Raw genomic sequence first — 14476 nt, 5'->3', positions numbered from 1 at the left:
CACCGGCATTCCCCCGGAGGAGCTGGAGGAAGTGTCTGGAGAGAGGGAGGTCTGGGCATCTTTGCTTAGACTGCTGCCCCCGCGACCCAGCCCCGGATAAGCGGAAGAAAATGGATGGATGGATGGATGGACTTCAGCTTCTTATTTTGGAAGACAGCATCCAAGTCAGTGTAACTCTATGGTGTTGCTCCTAACGTTTCCATGATCCACTATTACTGTACTCTCCTTCTTGATCCACTTTGTTTGCTAAGCGCCAGACATTGGTTGTGGGTTGTATTTGAATCAATGTATATTGTCATTTAGGTTGGAGGACTTGATATTTCTCTCCTATCTGAGCTGTAAGTATAATTAAGTTGCAACCAACATGCAGTTAGCTTAGCTTAGCATCAAGGAGGGAAACGGTGGGAATCAGCTGGCTCGGCTCTGTCCGATTCAAAAGTTAATTTTACCAAAAATTTTGTTTTTACACTTCAATATCGATAAAAACACAGAAGATATATAATGTGTTACTTAGTGAGCTGTAGAGGTGTTCATAGGTGGATTTTGTTTCCACTCTTTGCGTTAACCTAACAGCCTGCTTGCTAATTTATATTTATCATAACAGACAAAGGTGTTATCAGTCTTCTCATAAGACAGGGAGCAGATTTATTACAACTTTTCCTATGACTTTGTGTTACTTGTTTTAAGCTCAAATATGAACTTAGCATATTCACTTGAATCATCTTTCTTTTTTTTTTGTTATGTAAACAGTGGTTGGATCATGTGACAGCCAGATTTCTCCATTAGCTGTATTTCCACTTTGATTCCTAACACATATACTGGCAGTAGTGCATTAACAGTGCTGCATATTGTACTACTCTTCATCCAGGGCCATCTTTACTTTGTATTTATTTCCCACAGATATCTAAGTGCCATCCCACATCCAGTGAAGATCAGCCTTGCATTTACCCACTGACATTTTAACATTTATCTCAGTTAGGCTGAGCTCTCCTAGGATGCTACAGAGTTATACGAGCCATCTGACCACTGTGTGGCTATACTTTTTCACCGTGGAAGATGAACTGGGTAAAACCTCTGTGGAGGCATTCTTTGAATAAAAATGACAATGTTTTCATTTCCATGCAAACAAGCTCAGAAACTGATGCATTATTTTCCCAATCTGTCAAAATCCAAACCAAAATGAGGCTGAGGTACTAAAGAGTCACAGCTGCGTCTGCCCGACTGAGATCAGTCATAATCTCATCTTTGGCTTGCAGAAAACAATGATCTGGCATTGCAAATGTCAACATTGTATCTTCTTTTGATTGTGAGTGGAAGTTAAAGATAACCTGGAATCCAACAAGAGAAGAACAGTAAAGCGAGGCCTGCTATCACGGAGCGGAAGAATCAGAACACACTCTATGACAGTGTGGAAACGTGTGGGAGGTGTCTGTGACCTCACCCTATTTCTGACAGCTGCAAGGTCACAGTGTTCCTTCAAACAACACTGTTCATGCTATTCACATGTGAAACACACCGAATACATCTACCGCTGGCAGCTGTATCTTCACTACAAAGGTATGTCTTTTTATACAAAGCCACATCCAATCAGTGCCACCCGCTAGGATCAAAATTGTCTGCAAAAGGCATGAGATTCTTTAACTCAGGGTGCAAATTAAATCTTCACGATTTTCAGTGCTCAGCTAAAACATTAAAACTCTTTGGTTATTTTGGCAGGAATGATGCCAACCTTTCTGCTCACCCTCAGTATCATGAAATGTTAAGTCATCCACCTGGATGCTCTAAAAACAGCATCCTTTAGAAGTAGCCCAGGGATTGATTTCAAAACCCTTTTTGGCAAGTGTAGTAGTCCATCTGTTGTGTGAATCAGTTTGGATGGTTCTAAAATATAAGATCATTTTGAACATTCTCCTCTTGAAGTAATGGGTTATTAAGCAGCATTATAAAAACAGGGTGAACACACAGCAGGCTTAAGAGGCTTAAAAGCACTGCAGCCAGCTCACTCCTACTTGTACTTCTACCTTTCTGAGATCACTCATTGACACAATGTGATTCAGTGGGTAGAGCAGTCGTCTCCCAACCAGAAGGTTGAAGGTTTGAATCTCGGTACCTTCAGTCCAAATGTCAAAGTGTCCTCAGCAAGACACTGAACCCCCAAGTTGCCCCCGATGGTTAGAGCCATCAGTTGAGTTGGCACTGCAGATGGCTGCCTCAGTTCTGTACCGGAAACAAATTCCTTGTGTGCAACATAGTTGGCCAATAAAGGTGATTATCCTGATTATAAAAAAAGCACCCTAGCCCCTAAGTATAACCCTTACCCCAACCCTAACCAAAACCTAATTCTAACCTGAACCCTAATACCTAACCCTCAAAAGGTGTTTCACAAAGTGAGGACCAGCCAACATGTCATGTCCTCACTTTCCAAAAATGTCCCCACTCTGTAGCGAAAAATACTTTTTTGGTCCTCACCATGTATGAAGTACAAGAACACACTGACTGGAGAGGTTGGTGGTAGAACTGTGCACTTTGGGGAAGTATTCAATCAGTGATATAGGCTGTTAACCTTGTGTTCAAAAGCAGAGACATCATGTTGGTTAATATGAAAGGATCGCCTATTTTCTGGTGTTACCATTGTCAGCTGATGAAAATCAGTATCATATCGTCGCCTCATGTGTGTCCTGCATTCCATTTAGAGATTCCCTGCTATTAGTGACGTACGCTTTCCCATGACTCGAGAACATCGGGTCGTCTCGGGGAGTGATTCGTTCATTTTGTGTTGACCGCGCATGCGCAACATCGCATTAGTAGATTAGTACACCTTTCGAGTCGTTCTTTTTTGTAACGTGACATGACCGCTTTGTTGGATACAGAAATTAGTTAATTTTCAACCGTACTTACAGTTTTTTTTTTACTCTTACTGTTACGTGATGCATTTATTTTTATTATAAAATAGCTTTTTATTTCCTACAAACTATAATTTTATGAATATCTGTCAATATGGTTCTTTTCCATAACACTGAATGTTTTAATAAAGAGTTGGTTAATAAACTTCATCAGGGAGAATCTTTCTGTATACTATACAGAAGACGGCACGGCATAGCATAGCATAGCATAGCATAGCATAGCATAGTTTAGCTTAGCTTAGCTTATTTTAGGATGTTAGTGACAAAAGACCAAACGAATTTGACCCAAAATATCCGGAGGTGAGGTGATGCCGTAACAGACTGCATGGCCTCAAGACACAGGTACGATATTACTTATAATATGACCTTGGCTGCATTACAGTTCTTTCGTATTGGAAACGTGATCAATATGTGCGTAAGTAGATGGGGAATTAACATGTAACATTTTAATTACATTCTGCTGAAGTGAACGAAATGACTCGAAAAAAGATTCGTTGCTGAACGAGATTCAAAGAACCGAATCAGTAAAATGATCCGAACTTCCCATCACTACTGGCTGGAAGTTTGCTAATGTAGCCAGACTTTGTTGTAGGCTAACATCCGGTGTGTTGGTTGTGTTTAGCTTGTTAACTTCGTGAGCTAACATAAGCTGGTTAGGATAATGTGTTTGACTTTACTGCGGTATAGCCCATCTGCCAACGCACATCAGTATACTAAATAATGTCCTGTCTTCATTAGGCTTTCCTGTTTATCTGAAAGTTCATATAATTCATCAAGTAGGGGAATGAGGGACACAGCCGCCTGTTAGCGGATGAAGGCCTGTGCTTCAAAAGAGGAAAATGCTTTTGGACTGAACATTTTGTAATTTAACTTCAGTAGAAAGCAGGAGCCCAAAGTGTCTGAGGTGAATAGCAGGGTGTGATGATTAATCCAGTTAAATCATTCTTCTTTAATTCAATTGAATGCCTAATTTTAGTACTTGTTTAATTTGACAATTCAAATTAATTCTTCAATGATACATTTCAAATTGGTTTTATTGGCATGAAAGCTTTAACAATCTGGCTGAAGTATCCCAATAATTTGTTTTTATACTATTTAAACATTTGAAAGTTTAAAAAATTAGAATATTTTAAACAAAGTATGTGTTTGTGTGTCTCACTAACCGTCCCTCATGTTATGGTTTATTTATACATAATGGGCAACGAGAAAAGCTCAAAGTGTTTCTAATTTTCAGAGGTCAAGAAATTCTTGACCTGAAACTATAGAGTATGTTTTCAAAATGTTTTGTATTGTTTTTATACACTGTAGGAGGAAGTGTTATCACTGTTTAATGTTATAATAAATTTGTTGTTGCTGCTGGAATTGATTTGAAATGGACTGAAACTAATTAAAAATTTTTGTTGGTTTGTTTTTAGATGGATCTGTGAACTGTAAGTCATTTAATTTTTTTTACTACTTTTGCTGGGCTGTGCCACCATAAGTCCTGAGTTTACTGTGAAATCCATTGTTGTGCCTTGGCTTTTTCTAAGCTTGAGTGTTTAATGGTGGTGTTTTTTCTGGCCCTCCGTGCCCAACTGTCCTTCCCAACATGGCTGCTATGCCGTGACAGTCACTTAAAATGGCTGACTCTGGCCAACCTGACCGGTCAGGTGTGCATCAAATATAGCCATCTCTCTGTCTAGCGTTGCCGTCCGGTTGTCATATCTCTGTTGCTCACTCTGTATTGCACTCCCACATTGTTGGTTTGTCCGTTCGTCCAACATAGCCGCCTATCCATCAATCCTATTTCTACAACAATGATTTATGAAAGGTATGTGGCTTTTCTTTTTTCTGCAGCATTAACATCACTAATGTGGGGATACATTCGTTATTTTTATATGTGCATGGGATTGTTAGAGCACTGTTGCGCGATAGATGTGATCCCGACCAAGAGTGCGTTTGGTTTGCTGGGAGGGATGAAGCCTGGCAGAGACAGATGTCTCAGATGGCTTTACAGTAAATAAGCTCTGAGACACTTTGGGTGTATTTGTCTGACTTTTTATTTCTTTTTCATGATGAGGTGATGCGAATGACAGCAGTGATCACTAAGAAAACTCGATTGTCAAGTGTAAAACTTTACACCATGTTGAATTATTATTCCAGGCTGTCACCTGGGCAGAGGCGTACAAATGTTAATTATCAAAATAACTGACCGTTGTTAAAGCATCAGAAATTTTGTATGTATGTTTTGTGTGTCTTAATTCATAAGTGTAGTGGTTGTGTACAGTGTAGTGTACAGCTGTGAAGCTGAAGCATGTTTCTCAATGCACAATGGACAGGGTTAGACTCCGAGGTCGGTGTTTCAGTGCAGGTTGGTGCCATTCATAAGCTCCTTATTCCTTTTGTTAATAGAAAGCTCCCCTGAAAAATCCAGCAGGTTGATTTTATTCTTAAATGTAACATTTCTTGGTAAATTTGCAGTAGCAGTACATTAAGTTGCAGTAAAGCCTTTTTAAAATGTAATGTTTTGCTCCGCAATCAAACTTCACCCAAACTGTGAAAAGCTTTCTTCCCTTATTCAGTGTGTTTCTATTCATTTAACATGTTTCATTTTTTGTCTCAATTTTTGTTTTCGAAAACAGGAACTCGCATTGCTGTTTTCATCATAGGTACATTTTACGCTGAAGTGTTGCAACAAACCTTCTCTGCAGCCACTCACAATGAAGGCTACATTTTTGTCAAACCCTTAGTTTTTCACTTGAGGTGAACACTACACACACAGTATATATCATCTTCAGATACCCCTGCAGCCACCTACAGGCTCTATAGTTTGCTATATTACTGTCTGAATGAGGGCTAAGATTTTCCATGTCTGTTTTCTACTGTCATAACTCTGTCCAGCTGGCACAGGTGTGTGATATTTGGCTAATTAGATTGCTCCTATTGTCAGATGCTTGTGCACATTAGCCTGGCTCCGTGGTTGGCATTGTTCCTTCACAGTAAGAGGCTTCCTGATGTGATTGCATTTTGGCCAACACTGACATATTTTGACAGATTCACAGGTTTGATACATCCAACAGATGCTTCCGGAGAATCTGCATGTGAAAATCTTTTCAACTTTGGAGACCACCAGCACTAGGCACAATCAGACGCAATGAGGCGTAACTGGAAGAGAGGCTGAAGACATTATTAGAGGGAGGAATGCATTATGAGCAGCTGGAGTTGCGGCTGGCTTTAGCAATCGCCAAACAAACAGGCTCCTCTCATCCCCTTCAAAAACACTGTGCTAACAATACTTGGACTGCCTGTCTTCCTTAAATGCATTTATTCATGGCAGGAAAATACCAGACACACCAAAACTTAGTTTATAAACTATTGCCTGTGTCTTTATTTCTCCAGATATGAGCCCCATTCTCTATATGGCTTCTTTTCTGCTGTGTTCTTCCTACATTTCCTGCTCAAAGCCTGAATACAACAGTATTTCTGTATAACTGTTGCAGTAATTTAATGTTCTATAACTGTAACCTGTTTGGACATGCGTTAAATATTGCAAGACAAATCAAATAAGAGTTTATATTACATTTGTCAAGTATATAATCATCACCAGATAAAGATTCCTACAATATCTCACCTAATTACCATTTGGGTTTTGTATGAAATTGCTAACCTCACCTATATTAAATACAACAAAGGTGACTCAGATTCATTGATTTGATCTTTGCTCTGATTGGATTGGGGTAACTTGGTAAGAGGTAATGTGTGTATATAACTGAAAAGAGGATTGTTTTTTTGACCTATCCAATGAAGGTAATATAGGTGGAAATGTCATGGTCTCTGTCAGCCTCCTGTTTTTCTGTTTAATTATCCAAAATGTGTCAACTTTAATATGTGACTGCTTGGCCTTTTTTTAATATTCATGAATCTATGGCTAAATGACCTGCTCTAAATCTGGAACAGGGGTATTCCAATGCGCCACTGCCTCTGTCGGCTGTGATACCTAAATAAGAAAGGGTCGTTAAAGACGGGAGAAAAGAGAAAAGAGGAGGTTTAGTGGTGAGGATCAAGGCCGACTGGAGGTGTGCTGAGGGCAACGACCTTCATTTGTTCCACTGTGGCTGCTTTGGCTCCTATGCCAGCTATGCCAGTTTCACTTTTCACCTGCATTTAGTCTATTTTTTGCCTATACCCATGAATTACTATTAGCTTTTCTTTTTTTACCCGGTACACACCACTTTTCACCACCCAGTGCAGGACTCCAGGCCAGATGACGCCCAAGTGAACTCAGCCCCCCTTGTCTGGCCCTAAAAGTAATCCTTCCATTACGTTCCCCTCTGCATTTACATCTATGGACCATGAAACAAGAAAATAACCTTACAATGAGCCTTTGGCCTGTATTTGTTCACTGTACCACAGGAAAAATGACTTTCTTGTGAAGAGGCAGTTTTACGTAGGAAAGTGAGGATTCCAACTGAGCAGCACAGAGAGCAGCAGGACTCATCCCTGTGGAAACACTGTCATCTGAGTGCTGGGGAAGGTGTGAAAAAGAGAAACATGTACTGTACACCCTCTTGAAAACTGCATGGTGTGGAGGTCAGTGACCAGAATGGGTAATGTAAAAGTTCCTCTAATTCAAAGACGCATCGAGCGAAATGCAGCGCTTTCCTTTCTCTGTCAGTTGTGGGTAGCATATTGAGTTCTGTAGTGTCTGAGTGAAGGTGTTTTTGAATGAATGGGTTATCATCGAGTTAGGAGACTGTTTGGATGTAATTATTCAAATACTACCCTTTGAGTGATCCATGCAGGGCCACCCCAGTCTGTGACTGGATTAGAGCAGCAATTGTCAGGACTCAGACCCCTGCAGTCCTTCATTCTAGCCATCCAATCACAAACCATTTTACACCCAGGATCCAAGGTGGATGTAATCATCGAGCTGGTAGGGTAGAAAACAGCTGCATCCTGAATCCCAGGGATGTGAGCTGAAGATCACCGGGTTAAGAAAACTTCATTTTATTCATGCTTGTGTGAGTGAATAATTAAAAGAAGCAACAGTCAGATGCCGAGTGCAGCCCCATGCCAAGCTACTTAAGTCTTGGGATGTATTTTTCCTTCCAGTCATGAATTTTCTGTATCAGATGTGTGAAAGGTGTGGTTTATAGTGATGAACCTACAAAGAGTCATCACCAAACTTGGCTTTACGGTTTTGATTCACTCTCATTGCGTTGTTTTCTTAATTATGCTTAAGTTCATAAGTAGTTTTAATTTAAATGAATGAAATCTTACATTTATGATCAGCTGAAAACAAATCAATCATATTGACAATGAACATAAGTGTCAACACTTTTGCAACTTGCAAGATAAGTTTCAATGTTTCCTCATTAACAGAAAATGTAATCCAGGTGGATTTTTCCCGCTTTGAAATATATTTGCTACTGCAAATTGGTTATGAATTGATTATTTCTAGGAGACAGAGTTGAGCAGGCAGGTAAAGAGCCAGACGTTTCCATCAGGAGCTATTGTGAATGAGAGTGAATGTTGGACTACGACTTCACATGAATGATAATGTTGCTCCGTGCAATAACTGCTGCATGTCAATAAGAAACTCTAAGCTAATGCGTTGAACAAAGCACCGTGAAAGTTGATGTTTCCATGTTGTTTTCACAGCTTGTTTCCAATTGTTCCAAGGGACAAACTAAGTTGTTTCAAGTGCTCATCTGAATAGTGCGTAATGTGGACAGTGGAGCATGACAGGACAGTTACTGATCCAATTAATGGTGAAATTAGCTGCTCTTCCTGCGGCCAAAAATAAACGATGTATGCACAGTATGAACAGACGTCAGTTAGCCACCGTCAGATAATTAAAACAGAACGTCTGAGTGCATGAGGCAGCTTCTCAAACAGTGCAAATCAAACAAGGAACTGGTTTTGGGCAAAAATATCCATTCCCATTTAGAGAATTCATAGAAGATAAGATAAAAATATCCTTAGTTTTAAGTTTAATTCAGTTTCTATGGTGACCACATTGTTGCTATGGGACACAGTTGAAAGATGAATTGGCGCGTGTATGTGGTAAAGATGTGAGACACACTGCATATATATTTATGACAAATAGGAAACCATTGCTTTTTGTTCTACATGACAAAACAGGGTCTTTTTATCAAATTCAATGCTCTGTTATGACGTGTAGTGAAGCAGATTGTTGTCATTAATAAATGTTTATTACTGCACGTCGTCGACACCATAGCTCCGATTCATAATTAGACTGAAGCCAGTGGCGAGGACCAGCCATTCATTTCCAGCTGAACACTGAATATGGCTTCTTTGTTAAAGGGCTTAGATTAACTAAATAGCCAGTTACTCAGGGTTCATTCATTCAGTAATGCTAGTCGCTGCTTTCCTCTTTTGGAGCTTGTTTGTTTTTGTGATTTGGTTTCACAGAGCTACACAGCGAATGACCAAAATATATATATATCTATTTTTTTTTTCCTCACTCATCCCCTTTCTTTCCTTCTGTTCCGCCTCTCTCTAGTCTGTGAAAGAAGTCACCGTCTGCTGTCAGTGCTAAGGAGATGTCAGCTTATAACTCAGCAGGTCTGTTGATCACTATGGCTTTGATTATAGCTGTCCAAAATAACAGCTCCCCCCTCGGTGCAAGCTGTGCAGCCCTTCCTCTGTCTGCTCTGCTGTGTGCCATTTAATGGGGCCCTTTGTTTCTGTGATAATGGTTATTATTAGTCGTGCTTTACTGGTATAACAATGTTCTTTCCACAAGTTGGCTGGTTGGTAATTACACCCAAAGATTTATTAAATGAAAAAAGTGTTTTAATTAGTTTTCTCTCTTCACTGTGGAAGTAGCACCTGGTGATAAATGATTCCTGTAACTATTTCTTAAAAGGTAATAATGTGCAGGTGTACTGTAACAAAATAAATGCTGTTGGCTTCATCTGCCAATGGTTGATCGGTTTTACTCTTGTTTATTGTAAAGTGTCAGGAGTTAGCACTAGATGTTCTGTTTTGGTGTGTTTTAATGACAAGATGAGAAGTAACCACAAACTATTTCTTTCCAGACTCAGGAGTCACTATAATAATCAGTTTTTCATTGCACCGTGTTACTCACACCATGTGGATTTTATGCTGTTACAGACAATCTCTGCTGGAGGTAAATTACTGGAGGTGTTGGACTCGACCTATAAGTGAGAAGAAGAAACAGGAGGCCTTTGGTGTCTGTTCTCAATTTGCCAGATGGATTTTCCTTCTGATTTTTTCTCAAAGACAATATGGACCTTCAGCAAACCTAACGCTGGCGGGTGAATTGATAATGAGACAGATTCAAGACTGCAAAGATGATACACAAGTAATACTGAGATCTTACACCATTACAAAATTATTACAATCCTCAGTTCTAGAGACTTTGATTCATATTTGAAGGTTATGAAACATGTCTATTTCTTGGCTACTGGACAGAATTCAACAGAGGACATTCAAAAACTGAGGTGCGTAACTGAACAGTGTAGAAGTTAACACTAACACCAAGTTTGTTGGTCATTCAGTTGTTGAAATTCAGTTTCTGTTCTATTTTCTCGACATTTGGCCTGATAATAGCATTACGTGAAAAGATAAGGGATCACCCAAGTCTACAGTTCATCATGGGGGGTCCAAGCCACCAAGTTTATATGGAGACATACTCAAAATAACAAATGTTAGTCTCATGGTGGTGCGATATTTCAGTCTGGATCAGTGTTGGACTGAGCGGCTGCCATCGCCATGCCGCTGGTATGTTTGCCTGTCTGACATAGACAGATAATACATCACTCTTTACAGTAAAGAGGGAGTGAAAGAGGCTTTAAAAAGAACTGGAGGCTGGTTGAATAGGAATACCAAGTGCTCATCAAAACCTTAACATTGTCATAAAACATGCATTTGGTGTAGCTAACAGAAGAAGTCACATCGTCAGCTATATCATGCAGTTTTACTTTTGATTTTGAAACGCGCCTGCGTTGTGGTGTTGATGTGTGGCGAGTGTGTGTATGAGGCACAGAAAGATGAGGCCTATTGCTGGTCTGCGGATGAGAAGAAAGTAGCTGGTAAATGGTTTCATTTCTGAGATGAAACCACTCATTCCACTTTCTTCTCCTCTGAGACGCCCCTGCAGCTGAGTGCATGTGAAATGTGAGAGGCCGTCATCGGGACAGAGTTCTGGGTGATTCGACTTACTGGCAGCACTTCATGATAGAACACTGATAGTGCTCTTTCTACGACAATTAGAAGGTAACACAGGATGCAACACACCCTGTTGTCACCAGATGCCGTTACAAGTTGTTGACTTTTCAGACAACCACTAAGATGCAGTCATTTTCAGTACTGTACCAGCCATAGCACGTCGTCAGTGTACACATTGCTACTGCGACGTGCACTGTGATGACTTTTAACATAAGTGTGGATAGAAAAATCAGGGAAGGGAGACGATCCAGATGTCGCCCTCTCCCCTCCCAAAGCAGTTGTCATTAGAGTGCATGTTTGTGCGCTGCACTCCACCTCCATCTGACCCTGTGACCCTGTGACGCTGTTCAGTGACCTGTGATGTTCCTAGCAGATTTGTTAATAGAAATGTACACCGTTCATGCATAAGTGAAGGAAACTGCACCTGTGCTTTTACTAATGAAGTGCAGGATGACAGATTTATTGAATGGTTTGTAGTTTGTTGGACAAACCCAGGGGAAGAGAAAATTAGAAAAAAGAACAAAAAGACGCACAAATTAGCCGCTATTTAAATTTCAAAGGAGATTTCATCAAACTCTAAAATAATTCAGATTTTCTGAACTTTTGTGCCTCCTTCTGATCTCTCTTCTCATCCAGGCCTAATTCATGCTCATGCTAAGCTCAGACAGAGCAGACTTTGAGCTTCATAAACACAGATGTTGAGGTGGAAGTGTTGCATTGAAGTGCATACAGTTGTACAGGTGTGCTTAATAAAGTGAATATCTCCCACTTTTTCTTTAATGTTAGTCAAAAGCTGGTTGTAGACCAAACTCAAACTACACTACCATGCCTGCGTCCACACTTGCAGTACTGCACGCCCACTTTTGCTGAAAGCACCAAGTTGAAAGTCATTGTGGGAAGCACAGGAAATGCTGGTACAAAGTGAAAAGCAATATGGGGCATGTTGAGGAGAACACTATACAGCAAAAGGAAAATGAAATGGCTCCTAGAATAAATCAGGGAAACTAGATTTGTATCTGAGAGTCATTTTAATAGAAAACCACACTGTAGTCTAAAAGAAATCTGCCAGTGCAGCAGCTTTCAAATCCCAGTATTCACCTGTACCATGCAAAGAGATGTAATCTTATCGTCTAGTTGTTCTGGTGCCTTTCATGTAAACCCACGGATTTTCTATGAATATCCTCCCAGTTACTTTCCCGTCAGGACAGGACTGCAGCGAGAAGGACACATTATGTAAATGCAGGAACTCTAACACAGACGCCAGCGGCGGGAGCTATAGAAATGAACTACGGAGCGGCCAGTTGCCTTTGTTGGTGGTGGTGGTGGGTGACAGCAGCTGTATTTACCACCGGAGCCTGTTCTGTTGTTTCCTAAAATGTAATGAGCACCAGGGCCGCTGCCGCTCTGATGTGGCTGTTCACCTCAGAGCAGAGCCACATTTCACCAGCTGGTGATAACGGCCAATAATAAACACAGTGTTGTCACTATGAAACACAGAAGTGTCCATGAGAACATGGTTTTCTTAACATTTGACATTTATTTGCCATTTTAATGCATATGGCATACGTGCAGGTCTGGGTTGCTAGTGTGACACGTTGAGTGTCTCCTGCTTTAGTTTTGGTCCGTTTCCAGCAAGAATTCTGATTTCAGACTGATTCCCCGTTCATACACTGTGCACTAGCTGAGCACAAAGACGCTCTACAGTGTTTGTAAAATTTGTTTTGCATGTCTGTTAGTCCATATAATTGTCAAAATTCCTAATCCAGGCTGTGTTTTATTTGTTTTTCCAGAGGTTGCAGTTATTCAGCAACAGTTCTTTTATTAATTGATACAGAACAAATTAGAAACCACTGCTAATGTTAAAAATGTCCCTTCACTGTAGAATAATGTATCGTACAGTTTCCCCACTTACTGTTCAGTTAGACATACATGTCTTAATGTTTTGGATCTTAATTCAGATTTCTGTTAACTCTTAACATGTCTTCACTGCGGCGTTGGTTCTCATTAGTTTGTCCCATATATACCAAAATCACAAACTTGATTCAAAGAACTTTACAGCATCTGATCAACACCCCTGTCGTTGCCAGTCCTCATTATGACATGTTGGCTTGGTTTGAGGCCAAAGTCATGATATTAATCATCAAATGCACAGTTAGGTTTATAGCTCAGCTCTCAGACCGATTCTAAACAAGCTGAAGATGGAGGATCTATAGTGTTTATCAAATCTGCTTTTGCATATCTGCTTCTTTAAATGAAGTTCATGATTCTTCCCGATTCAAAGACACTATCCATCTGCTGCTGCAGCCTTATTCACGCTTTATATCTTCTCATGCGTTTGACTTGATGGTTCCTGCTTTTACCACATGTAGAATTTCATTATTAGTGATGCAATGGTTTAAGTAGTCAAATACCCTAGAAAGAAATGTTAAAACCATTAAATGTCTTTAGAAAGCTAAATAAAGCCTGCAGCTGTTTCATCAAAGAAGCTTTTGTGCGCTGCTAATGTGGTTCATTAGGTTCAATTTGCATCTCTGAAGTGACTGAATTTGCCAGTTCAGTGGCTAAAAAACGACACTGTACTGAAGTATTCTCCTGGCTCTGCAAGGTAGCACTTCTGTTTTATACTGTAGCTCAGTAATAGTCTGTTGATTCCAGTGGAGTGCTGTTGAACAGCTCTTTATGCTTCTCAGCTACATTCACACGATCTTGTCGCCCTCTGCAGTGCATTGGCTGAGCTCACCACTTTTAGTTTCCTCGTTGCACTAGTTGTCACTCTAGCACCGGGTATGAGCGTACAGCACCGTGACTGCACGTACAGTATTTCTGTGTGTGGCTTCTTGTCATTCATATACAGGTTGTATATCAGTCTGTGAGCTCATTTCTCTCTGCTGTGTTTCCCACGTGCTCAGTGAGATTATGTTCAGCTTGGCTAAATGAAAAACAAACTGGTTGCTTATTTTTGAACTGTAAAGGAAGGCAGCAGATCAGAGAGAACATCTTTCATCTGTAAGCCTGGCATATTTAATCACTCCCTTCGTGTCCGGAATGTTTTCATGCAAATTTCTTCCATCAATGTTCGCCCTGCTGACTTCAATACTGAAGACTATTTACACACCTGAGCCCCAGGAAACTGAGTCACGTCTCAGAAAATGATGTTGGGTTGTCAGAGGTGTCTGTAAATGGACAGTCATCTTTATTCCACACAAACAGCCCGTTGTACTGTGGTTCTGCAGCTGACCCTGTCGCTTAGTTTCTTTCAAAGATGGTACATAAAGTCATCAGTTTAAAATCTGCATTCTTGTGGGACTCTATCATTCATGCAGTGCTAATGTTGTGCCCATTTCAGCTTGATGGCCTTGGTGTCAGGATGAGCTCAG

General features: G+C 40.3%; 1 long non-coding RNA gene across 2 annotated transcripts; it reads left to right on the top strand.

Moving 5' to 3' along the window:
• The first annotated feature begins 3189 nt into the window (after positions 1-3189).
• Positions 3190-13439, top strand: LOC109971022 (uncharacterized). Of its 2 annotated transcripts, XR_002276479.1 has the most exons (4): positions 3190-3245; positions 4319-4333; positions 9409-9470; positions 10023-13439. It is a non-coding gene; the product is annotated as an uncharacterized LOC109971022 (long non-coding RNA). The 2 variants fall into 2 exon arrangements; XR_002276480.1 differs by lacking the exons at positions 3190-3245; positions 4319-4333 and adding an exon at positions 7367-7472.
• The last annotated feature ends 1037 nt before the right edge of the window (positions 13440-14476 follow it).

The sequence above is a fragment of the Monopterus albus genome, unplaced genomic scaffold, assembly GCF_001952655.1.
Source record: "Monopterus albus unplaced genomic scaffold, M_albus_1.0 scaffold212.1, whole genome shotgun sequence".
Lineage (NCBI taxonomy): Eukaryota > Metazoa > Chordata > Actinopteri > Synbranchiformes > Synbranchidae > Monopterus > Monopterus albus.
This window is presented reverse-complemented; position numbering and strand designations above follow the sequence as displayed.